Here is a 12,242-nt window from a genome sequence, read left to right on the forward strand (position 1 = left end):
CTGGCTTGGTGCGGGGAGCAGGAACGGGCCGTACCGGACTAGCGACGCGCACCACTGGCTTGGTGCGAGGAGCGGGACTGGGTTCCTTCATTAACCCCCGCTCCTTCTGCTGCCTAACCAGCTCCTCTCGCCGTGCCTCTACACCTTCCTTCTGCTCCCTCTGCACCAATGACCCCCTTAATCTGGCAGCCTCCTCTGCTAACCGGCTGAACCGCTCTATCGCGGCCTCCTGCTGCCTCGTCGTCCACGGCGTGAGCCCCCCCCCCCTAAACAATTTTTGGGCTTGTCTCTCCCCCGTGCTCAAGGCCTCCATCCCTCTAGCCAGACTCTCTCTCATCTCCTCCCACGTCCATCCTCTCTCCTCGTCACGCTGCTTGATCCAGGGTCGGTGGGATCTTCTGTCACGCTCGTATACAGAAGACACGGACCAAGGTGCAGCGTGATAAGCGTACATTTTATTTGTACTGACACACGAACAAAAACAACAAACCAACGATACGTGAAGTCCTAGGTTAACACAAAACAAACCTTACGGAATAAGATCCCACACCGACTAGTGCCAAACAGACTGCCTAAGTATTGTCCCCAATCAGAGACAACGAGATACAGCTGCCTCTGATTGGGAACCACCCTGGCCAACATAGATCTAAACGATCTAGAACAAAACATAAAAAACTATAACATAGAGACTCCACACCCTGGCTCAACATTTAAGAGTCCCCAGAGCCAGGGCGTGACATTTCAATAGGCCCACAGCCTCAAGTCGCACTTCTGTACCGTAGGTGTGGGTACTCTCGATTTCTCTGAGCAGGTGGATGATGCTGTCCAGATATTTTATAATGACACTCACCGTGCCTAGATGACCAGTCCATCGCTGCTCAAACAGCCGTTTCAGTTTCTCTCCCGTATATTGCGCAGCCACAGTTGGTTTCCTGAGAAACTTGTAAAGGGAATTACACACATTAAAAAAGTCATCCAATGCACCCTCAGAGGACATAGCGTGCACTATGACTCAATGCAGCTGGTGGTTAAAGCAATGCACATACGGCACTTCCCGATTCAGCTTGTCCTGCACTACCCTTTGCATGCCCCCATGTTTACCAAACATCACACTGGCCCTCATCATAACATTGACTAATAATCTTCTCGGTGCTAAGGCCAAGATTTGTTAGCTCTGACAGGACCATGTTAGTCAGCGATAAAGCATCACATACTCGTTGCCATTGAGAGTAGCCGCTCAGAAACACGATTGTTTTCGTCCACGTAATGGAATACAATTGAAATGTTCTCACACCCGGTTGGGTCTTTAGTCCCATCCACTTTAAGTGTGTACCATGAATCACCTACTTCCTTTACAATTTCCTCTGTGACTACCTCACTCATGAGCCCAATTATTTCGTTCTGGATGTCATGAGATGTGTATGTGGCATTGCGGGGAATTGTGCTTAAGGCACTAGCAAGTTCCTTGTCTTTCCTGAGCGTATAATCTAATATCGCCAGGAATATTCCAACGCCCCCCTCCCCTCTTGCATCCATCGCATCCAAAGTTCCCCTGAGAGGAAGCTTGTTGACAGCAAGAAATTCCACAATGTCCACAATCGATGACAAATACATACGATTTCTTGCAAGCTGAGCAGAATTCACAAGTGTTGAAATTTCCGCTCCCTGTGCATTCCTTGCGTGTCTTTCTGTCCAAAGTACCATGCATTTCAAATGTTCTTTGCTTGATGCGTGCCTCCCCAGTCCCTTGTTGCTATCAATGGCATGTCGGCAGTTATTATATCCAGTTCGGATGAATGCCTTATCGGTGTTAGCATTGGAGCCGATGTTACATTTTCGACAAGGATAGCAGAAAGCTGCATTTGACTGGCAGGAATATTCCAGCCACTCTCTGCCTTTGAACCACGTGCTACAAAATGCACGTTTTCTCCCACAGTAAAGGCTGGTTGGGTATTTCCCCAGACAAACCTGCGCTGGCTCCTCATCACCGAGGTCGTCAGGCACTAATGGAGGTGTCGGTGCTTGTAATATCCTGGCGGTGCTGCTGCTAGATTCGGTTTTGGCGGCTGCAGGCCCCTCCTCGGGTTGGTTACCTCCTATGTCACCAGGCTGCAAGACAGTTGCGCAGGTGCCTTTGCTGCTGGCTCGGCAGCCTTGGCCTCTGTGATTAGCGTCTGCTTGGCCTCTGTGGCAGGCTTCTCCCCCTCCCCTACACTTTGATCCGATGCTGCCGTTGTGCCCTGGCGAAGCCACTTTCTAATATCCATCATGCTATCAGCTACCTACCTAACTGTTAACATTAGTTAAATTCCATCCAGCTGCACTGTGATTTTTTTTTTCTTTCTTCTTACTACATAACTTTGAAAGTAAACCTGAAAGTAAATTGACACCAGCCTTCGACTGTGAAGGCCAATCAAAATGTCTTTTTTTTCAACTGGTAAAACGTGTATGATGTACGTGTGATTCGTGCAAGGGAGATGCATGAATGAAGCATACACAACAAATTGGTTGGGCATGACGGAGGGGGCAGATTGTGGGACAGAATAGGGATACAAAACTGAGGGGGCACAATATTCAAACTAAGGGGTCATTGCCCACTTTTGCACCCTCGTGGCGCCGGGCCTGGGACGTCCCCTGTTTGCTGGGTTAATACATCAATAGAGTAAATAGAATCAAATGAGTTGCTTGTTATAAACTAAATATAGATCCATCTCTATGGATTGGTTACATGTTGACACTGAAACTACAATCCCATGTGAGCATACACTATGATATATTTAGTGGCTAGCAGGACAAGTAATTGGAGCACTATCCCTCTGTCAAGCAAGAAGACATTTCATGGACACAAGTCTCTTCAATTATTTCACACCTCAGAAGTCTGATAATGTACAGACATTATCGGAATCTTAATTTTTTTTGAATAAGAGTTTGAGGGAGGATGTGAATTTGTTTTGTTAAAACTATTGTGTTTAGTCTGAGCCTAAACAGAATCAAATGATTCACACTTGAATTCATTCACATCCATACACGCTCAAGCCTTGTAAGGACTAAGAATTGCTGCATTGACCAAAGGAAGAAAATTAACAAAAGATATGGGGAACTCAACCCAAGTCAAGTTATTTTATCTCTTTGGCTTACAAGAGACATTTAACAACAAATCGGTCTATTTTATCTTGTCTCTTATCACATACCTTCTCATCATCACTGTGAATTTGACTCTGATCATAACAATCATTCAGGAGAAAGGCCTCCATGAGCCTATGTATATATTTCTGTGTAGTCTATGTGTCAATGGATTGTATGGAACTGCTGGTTTCTACCCCAAGTTCTTACTGGACCTTCAGTCAGATGTTCAGGTGATATCTTATGGTGGATGTTTTACTCAAGCCTATGTAATATACACATCTCTCCTGTGTGAAATTTCTACTCTAACAGTGATGTCTTACGACAGGTATGTGGCAATATGCAGACCACTACTATACCATACCATTGTGACATCTTTAACTGTTAGAAAGTTACTCTTATTTGCTTGGTGTTATCCTTTATTTATAGGACTCATAGCACTTAGTTTAGCCGTCAGAATTCCTTTGTGTGGATCTCGCATTGATAAAATATTCTGTGACGTTCCATCTATACTGAAACATGCATGTTATGACATTACCATCATTCAGATTCTGAACAAATGTATAATATGTGTTCATGTTTTACAGATACTTTTCATTGTATTTTCTTACTGTCAGATTGTAAGGAATTGTGTTAAGTCAGCTAAGGGAAGGATTAAGTTCACACAGACATGTGTGCCACATTTAATAACAATGGTTATTTACATCACAGTGACCCTGTTTGACACTCTGCAAGGGTGGTATAGTAATGTAAATATTACAGTAAATATACGTAATGCAATGGCTGTACAATTCCTTGTTGTACCACCTGTCTTAAACCCTGTCATATATGGACTTAACCTCCAGCAGATCCGAAGGGCAGTTTTTAGAAAATGTAAAGCACATAAAATCATTGATGTGAAACGTTAGTTACATAATCTTACATAGCAGGGAGACTTCCTGATATCAGAAGTCAACAAAAATAACAACACCTGGCAGGGGGTCTTGGTGTCCTCCCAAATTTTTGGGGGGCATCTAATGCTAATTTCCTGCATTTCTGCTAGTGCTGTACCCGACCAAAAATAATCTTGGTCAACCAAGAGTAGTCTTTTCTTTCGACCAATCGATTTGTCAACATTTCTAAACGTGTCATTTTTTCTTACCATTTCTACCAGTCTGCATACCAGTTATAATTTTCATATGCACATTATCGTGGAACATCTTTTAATTAATAATAGTCTTTGTATCTAAAAATCATTGTCTGTGGTTAATCTACAAATAATAAAAAAAATTAACTTTTATTGCCATTGCCAACTATATAAAAATAGCCTACAAAAACCCAACACGTAAAAACATTGCAGCCTGCAGGCAGAAAATATCCTGATAAAAATACATATCCTATGAATCATGTTGTCTACGCATGACCTGTATGCAACAAACTCAAGACATTGTATCAACTATCAACTGGGTCAGGTATTTTATTATGTTTCCACTGGATCAGGTCATTATATCTTTCCCTTTCATGCCGAGTGGTTATCGAAAGGGAGAGAGATGGAAATATTGTTCAAATACTTTGAGGAACTATTGTCATTCTCATTTGATTCTAAAAACATACTTTATTTACTTGCTGTTTGAGGTGAAGAACATTTACTTTGAGAAGCTCCACAGCTCATTAGTGGTGGTGAATTAAGACAATCAGATATACTATCAGACATCCCTAAATGGGCACATTTATAGGCATACATTTGCACGCAGGCTAGGTAGACTAGTCCTACTTCTATATTGTTAATCAGGTGCGAGTCCTTACTCAACATTGACAGGAGAGTTTCAAACAAAAAATTATGAATAAATTGACAAGACTCGTAAAAGGAATAAAATAAACAATAACTGGTTTCTCACAAGTGTAGTATAGGTTGTGAGTTCTGCAAAACACATGTCCACTCTGACATTGAGAATGGTAAATGACCTTAATAATAATATATAATGCATTAACAGAAATAAACCTTGCAGATTAGAAATGATGGGAATTAATGTTAAATGTAGGCTACTACTGGTGCTATTTGTAATGGGGTATTGATAGACATATCAAACAATGCACACAATCAAGTTATGAAACACTGAATACCCACTAAATGGCGGGAGAGAGCGCATTCTGGAGAGAGACGTGCCTTATGCGTCTGAGCCACAATCCCCATATTCTTGGACCGTGGCATCCCTGTGGCCTCCTCAATGGATTAGTCCACTGAGACAGGCGCAAATCAGATAGGTGTCTCGTGTGCCATAAAAAAAAAGCTATATTTGTGACTGCTTGACTAAAGAAAATCTAATGTTTTCATTACAGACACCTTTTGTCATACAGTATTCCATAAGGCACCCAGACCTTATCAAAGTTGCAGAGTATACCCTTAATCTAGTAATAAATCAAATCTAGTGAAACATGATTTGACATTTCTGCCATCCACTGTGACATTGTTGTAGGATAACCAACCTTCCAATTTTATGGCAATGCATTTCTTAGCTACTATAAATGCTACGGTTACACAGTTTCTTCTTATAACAGCCTCCAGTATCAACATTTCCAAGCAAACAAAAACAGGGAAAGTGAGAATCTGTAGACATGCAGAGACAAAAGAACATAGTCTTTGCCAGAAATCAGCCAGCCTTCACAAGATCATAACATATGCAAATATGTCCCCTTTTGTGTTTTACAACTCCAGCGGAGGAATTACATTTCTGTGCATGATATTCAGTTTAACTGTCATATAGTATGTTCTATGGATGGTCTTAAACTGCAATAATTTATGTCTGAGATTATATGAACATGAAGGCATTCAAACATATCTGTATCCATTCATCATCATCAAAAGCGTCTCCCAGGTCTTCCTCACAGTTTTGTGTCATCAAGAAAAGCCTCTATCAAGGCAGCTGGGACCTTAGTCACCAAGAAAACAATTGATAACACACTACGCCATGAAGGACTGAAATCCTGCAGCGCCCGCAAGATCCCCCTGCTCAAGAAAGCAAATATACATGCCCGTCTGAAGTTTGCCAATGAACATCTGAATGATTCAGAGGAGAACTGGGTGAAAGTGTTGTGGTCAGATGGGACCAAAATCGAGCTCTTTGGCCTCAACTCAACTCGCCGTGTTTGGAGGAGGAGGAATGCTGCCTATGACCCCAAGAACACCATCCCCACAGTCAAACATGGAGGTGGAAACATTATGCTTTGTGGGTCTTTTTCTGCTAAGGGGACAGGACAACTTCACCGCATCAAAGGGACGATGGACGGGGCCATGTACCGTCAAATCTTGGGTGAGAACCTCCTTCCCTCAGCCAGGGCATTGAAAATGGGTCGTGGATGGGTATTCCAGCATTACATTGACCCAAAATACACGGCCAAGGCAACAAAGGAGTGGCTCAAGAAGAAGCACATTAAGGGCCTGGAGTGGCCTAGCCAGTCTCCAGACCTTAATCCCATAGAAAATCTGTGGAGGGAGCTGAAGGTTTGAGTTGCCAAATGTCAGCCTCGAAACCTTAATGACTTGGAGAAGATCTGCAAAGAGGAGTGGGACAAAATTCCTCCTGAGATGTGTGCAAACCTGGTGGCCAACTACAATAAACGTCTGACCTCTGGTATTGCTGACAAGGGTTTTGCCACCAAGTACTAAGTCATGTTTTGCAGAGGGGTCAAATACTTTTTTCCCTCATTAAAATGCAAATCAATTCATAACTTTTTTGACATGCGTTTTTCTGGATTTTGTTGTTGTTATTCTGTCTCTCACTGTTCAAATAAATCTACCATTAAAATTATAGACTGATAATTTCTTTGTCAGTGGGCAAACGTACAAAATCAGCAGGGGATCAAATACTTTTTTCCCCTCACTGTATGTCCACATAACGGCAGCCTGGAGAAATATAACAGGTGATCTAGACTTAAATCCTGTTTTTATTTTTATATACTTCTATAGGTACTATTAAGAAAATGGAGAACTCAACACAATTCATGTCATTTATACTAGCTGGATATAGTGACAGTGGACATTTAAAGTACTTGTATTTAATTATAATAACTGTCTTATACGTCTCAACACAGTGCTTATTGTAGTTATTTGTATGGAGAGAAGCCTTCATGAACCCATGTATCTGTTTCTGTGCAGTTTGTTTGTGAATGACTTGTATTATATTGCTGGTTTGTTTCCTGCTCTCATGACTCATTTGGTTTCAGATGACCATGCAGTTTCCGCTGTGTACTGTTACCTACAGATCTTTTGTATATACACATATGGATCTATTGAATTCAGCAATTTAGCAGCCATGTCCTATGACAGGTACCGTGCTATATGTTATCCACTACAGTATAACAACATCATTACACCCAACAGGGTGTGTATTTTATTTGTGTAATATGGTTGTACTCTTTTGCAAGAAGCATCATAACACTGTCTTTAACTATTTGTTTGCAATTGTGTGGGAATGTTATAGACAAAGTGTATTTTGACAACTACCTGGTAGTAAAACTCAGCTGTTCAACATCAGACACGACAGTTAATAACATCTATGGACTCTGTGGTATTGTTTTGACTGTCGCTGTCCCTTTAATTACTATTGTGTTCTCTTATATTAAGATTCTGACTATTTGTTTGAAATCTTCCATCGAGACCAGACAGAAAGCTTTCAGCACCTGTACTCCTCATCAGGCTTCGCTGCTCAACTTCTCATTCGGCTGTTTCTTAAATCTGCTCCAGAGTAGATTTGATAGGCCTATGAGAAATGTTCCAACTGTACTTCTCACTATTTTATCAGTGTACTTTCTGATGTGCCAGCCACTTTTAAATCCTATTGTGTATGGAGTTAGGATGGCTAAAATCAGACAGGCTTGTAAACACATACTACCTGTAGGTCTGTACCCTAAAACATAAGCTAAACATTAGTGTGACCTTTTCTGTCCTGATTGTTCGATTTTTGTGATGTTGACTTGTGTGTTTTGTTACTTATAGGTGCAATAATGAATGGGGGTGAGGATGGTGAAAATCAGACTTGTAAAACATTTGCTGATATGTATGGTATTGTCATTTACCTTTTATTCACTTGCTGATCTCTATTGACTATCTGTCCCTCAAAGAATGTACTTTAAAATTAACTTCCTTGTCTACAAAGCCCTAAATTGAATTGGACCAGCCTACCTGTCAGACCTATGAACCTCCACGCACCCTAAGTTTAAACCACGTCAAGCTGCTGAATGCCGGCAGGACCTGGATACACACAATGGAGGGCCGTTTATTTTGCTCCCACGCACCACGCCTTTGGAACTCCCTTCCTGACAATCTCAGGGCTGTTCAGACTGTTGGGGCCTTTAAAGCAGGCCTTAAGACTCAGCTCTATAAGCCTTCCAATCCTCCTAGACTTTGATTGTTGCTTTCATGATTTGGTTATATATATTTTGTACTCTTTTTTTAGTTCGTTTTTTATTTTATGCAATTTGAGATTATAATTTTATAATGAAAAACACTTTACAAAGGTAATAAATTATTTTCATTATTTAAATTTTAAAAAACAGAAGTTCATTACTTTGAATTCCTTACTTAAATTGATAGTTTTGCCAGAGGTTGCTGTATCTAAGTATGTAACAAATCTAGAAATGCAAAACTGTCTGGATCGATTGACAACAGTTGACAAGCTGATGTAAATGTGTAAAAGGTAAGCCCACCTGGCACCATTACATCCATCACAAATGGAAAATAAAGCCCTGTACAGTACATACAAGCTTGGGGATTGTTTGACATTTTGAGAGAGAAATCTAGGGAAATACTGTAGCATGAAAACAAACTATATTCTGTCTGAAATGCAGATGCATGTCATGTTTTCTGAGGAACAACCGTTCTATGTAACATGATATCTGTGTGCCAGCTATCTGTCAGATGACTAGCTTTCTTATTCCTCAGAAAGGCAACTACCTGGGACACAAGAGAAACCTGTTGCCTATTTTGGATAGCTTATTCTGTCCTAACAAATTCCAGATAATTCCTTGATAATAACAAATATACTGCATATACTGTATTTCGTTTTAATTGAGAAATCGGACGACGCGCACCACTGGCTTGGTGCGGGGAGCAGGAACGGGCCGTACCAGACTGGCGACGCGCACCACTGGCTTGGTGCGAGGGACAGGAACAGGCCGGACCGGGCTGGCGACGCGCACCACTGGCTTGGTGCGAGGGGCAGGAACAGGCTGGGCTGGACTGGGAACACGCACCACTGGCTTGGTGCGGGGAGCAGGAACGGGCCGGACTGGGCTGACGACGGGCACCACTGGCTTGGTGCGGGGAGCACGAATGGGCCGGACTGGGCTGGGAACACCCACCACTGGCTTAGTGCGGGAATCAGGAACGGGCCGGACCAGACTGGCGACACGCACCACTTGATTGCTGCCTAACCAGCTCCTCTCGCCGTGCCGCTACACCTTCCTTCTGCTCCCTCTGCACCAATGACCCCCTTAATCTGGCGGCCTCCTCTGCTAACCGGCTGAACCGCTCTATCGCGGCCTCCTGCTGCCTCGTCGTCCACGGCGTGAGCCCCCCCCCCCCTAAAAAATGTTTGGGCTTGTCTCTCCCCTGTGCTCATGGCCTCCATCCCTCTAGCCAGACTCTCTCTCATCTCCTCCCACGTCCATCCTCTCTCCTCGTCACGCTGCTTGATCCAGGGTCGGTGGGATCTTCTGTCACGCTCGTATACAGAAGACACGGACCAAGGCGCAGCGTGATAAGCGTACATTTTATTTGTACTGACACACAAACAAAAACAACAAACCAACGATACGTGAAGTCCTAGGTTAACACAAAACAAACCTTACAGAACAAGATCCCACACTGACTAGTGCCAAACAGACTGCCTAAGTATGGTCCCCAATCAGAGACAACGAGATACAGCTGCCTCTGATTGGGAACCACCCTGGCCAACATAGATCTAAACGATCTAGAACAAAACATAGAAAACTATAACATAGAGACTCCACACCCTGGCTCAACATTTAAGAGTCCCCAGAGCCAGGGCGTGACATTTCAATAGGCCCACAGCCTCAAGTCGCACTTCTGTACCGTAGGTGTGGGTACTCTCGATTTCTCTGAGCAGGTGGATGATGCTGTCCAGATATTTTATAATGACACTCACCGTGGCTAGATGACCAGTCCATCGCTGCTCAAACAGCCGTTTCAGTTTCTCTCCCGTATTTTGCGCAGCCACAGTTGGTTTCCTGAGAAACTTGTAAAGGGAATTACACACATTAAAAAAGTCATCCAATGCACCCTCAGAGGACATAGCGTGCACTATGACTCAATGCAGCTGGTGGTTAAAGCAATGCACATACGGCACTTCCCGATTCAGCTTGTCCTGCACTATCCTTTGCATGCCCCCATGTTTACCAAACATCACACTGGCCCTCATCATAACATTGACTAATAAACTTCTCGGTGCTAAGGCCAAGATTTGTTAGCTCTGACAGGACCAAGTTAGTCAGCGATAAAGCATCACATACTCGTTGCCATTGAGAGTAGCCGCTCAGAAACACGATTGTTTTCACCCACGTAATGGAATACAATTGAAATGTTCTCACACCCGGTTGGGTCTTTAGTCCCATCCACTTTAAGTGTGTACCATGAATCACCTACTTCCTTTACAATTTCCTCTGTGACTACCTCACTCATGAGCCCAATTATTTCGTTCTGGATGTCATGAGATGTGTATGTGGCATTGCGGGGAATTGTGCTTAAGGCACTAGCAAGTTCCTTGTCTTTCCTGAGCGTATAATCTAATATCGCCAGGAATATTCCAACGCCCCCCTCCCCTCTTGCATCCATCGCATCCAAAGTTCCCCTGAGAGGAAGCTTGTTGACAGCAAGAAATTCCACAATGTCCACAATCGATGACAAATACATACGATTTCTTGCAAGCTGAGCAGAATTCACAAGTGTTGAAATTTCCGCTCCCTGTGCATTCCTTGCGTGTCTTTCTGTCCAAAGTACCATGCATTTTAAATGTTCTTTGCTTGATGCGTGCCTCCCCAGTCCCTTGTTGCTATCAATGGCATGTCGCCAGTTATTATATCCAGTTCGGATGAATGCCTTATCGGCGTTAGCATTGGAGCCGATGTTACATTTTCGACAAGGATAGCAGAAAGCTACATTTGACTGGCAGGAATATTCCAGCCACTCTCTGCCTTTGAACCACATGCTACAAAATGCACGTTTTCTCTCACAGTAAAGGCTGGTTGGGTATTTCCCCAGACAAACCTGCGCTGGCTCCTCATCACCGAGGTCGTCAGGCACTAACGGAGGTGTCGGTGCTTGTAATATCCTGGCGGTGCTGCTGCTAGATTCGGTTTTGGCGGCTGCAGGCCCCTCCTCGGGTTGGTTACCTCCTATGTCACCAGGCTGCAAGACAGTTGCGCAGGTGCCTTTGCTGCTGGCTCGGCAGCCTTGGCCTCTGTGATTAACGTCTGCTTGGCCTCTGTGGCAGGCTTCTCCCCCTCCCCTACACTTTGATCCGATGCTGCCGTTGTGCCCTGGCGAAGCCACTTTCTAATATCCATCATGCTATCAGCTACCTACCTAACTGTTAACATTCGCTAAATTCCATCCAGCTGCACGGTGAATTTTTTTTTTGTTCTTCTTACTACATAACTTTGAAGGTAAATTGACCCCAGCCTTCTACTGTGAAGGCCAATCAAAATGTGTTTTTTTTCAACTGGTAAAACGTGTATGATGTACGTGTGATGCGTGCAAGGGAGATGCATGAATGAAGCATACACAACAAATTGGTTGGGCATGACGGAGGGGGCAGATTGTGGGACAGAATAGGGATACAAAACTGAGGGGGCACAATATTCAAACTAAGGGGTCATTGCCCACTTTTGCACCCTCGTGGCGCCGGGCCTGGGACGTCCCTTGTTTGCTGGGTTAATACATCAATAGAGTAAATAGAATCAAATGAGTTGCTTGTTATAAACTAAATATAGATCCATCTCTATGGATTGGTTACATGTTGACACTGAAACTACAATCCCATGTGAGCATACACTATGATATATTTAGAGGCTAGCAGGACAAGTAATTGGAGCACTATCCCTCTGTCAAGCAAGACATTTCA

The 12,242-nt window shown here is 43.3% G+C and overlaps 1 pseudogene across 1 annotated transcript; it reads left to right on the plus strand.

The window, feature by feature from the left end:
• Positions 1-3,092: 3,092 nt before the first annotated feature.
• LOC311101558 (olfactory receptor 1D2-like) lies at positions 3,093-8,107 on the plus strand (annotated as a pseudogene). Its single transcript has 3 exons — positions 3,093-3,867; positions 7,327-7,882; positions 8,099-8,107. The product of its transcript is annotated as an olfactory receptor 1D2-like (transcript).
• Positions 8,108-12,242: the final 4,135 nt, after the last annotated feature.

Source organism: Coregonus lavaretus, assembly GCF_964263955.1.
Source record: "Coregonus lavaretus genome assembly, chromosome: 26".
In the NCBI taxonomy this organism is placed as follows: domain Eukaryota; kingdom Metazoa; phylum Chordata; class Actinopteri; order Salmoniformes; family Salmonidae; genus Coregonus; species Coregonus lavaretus.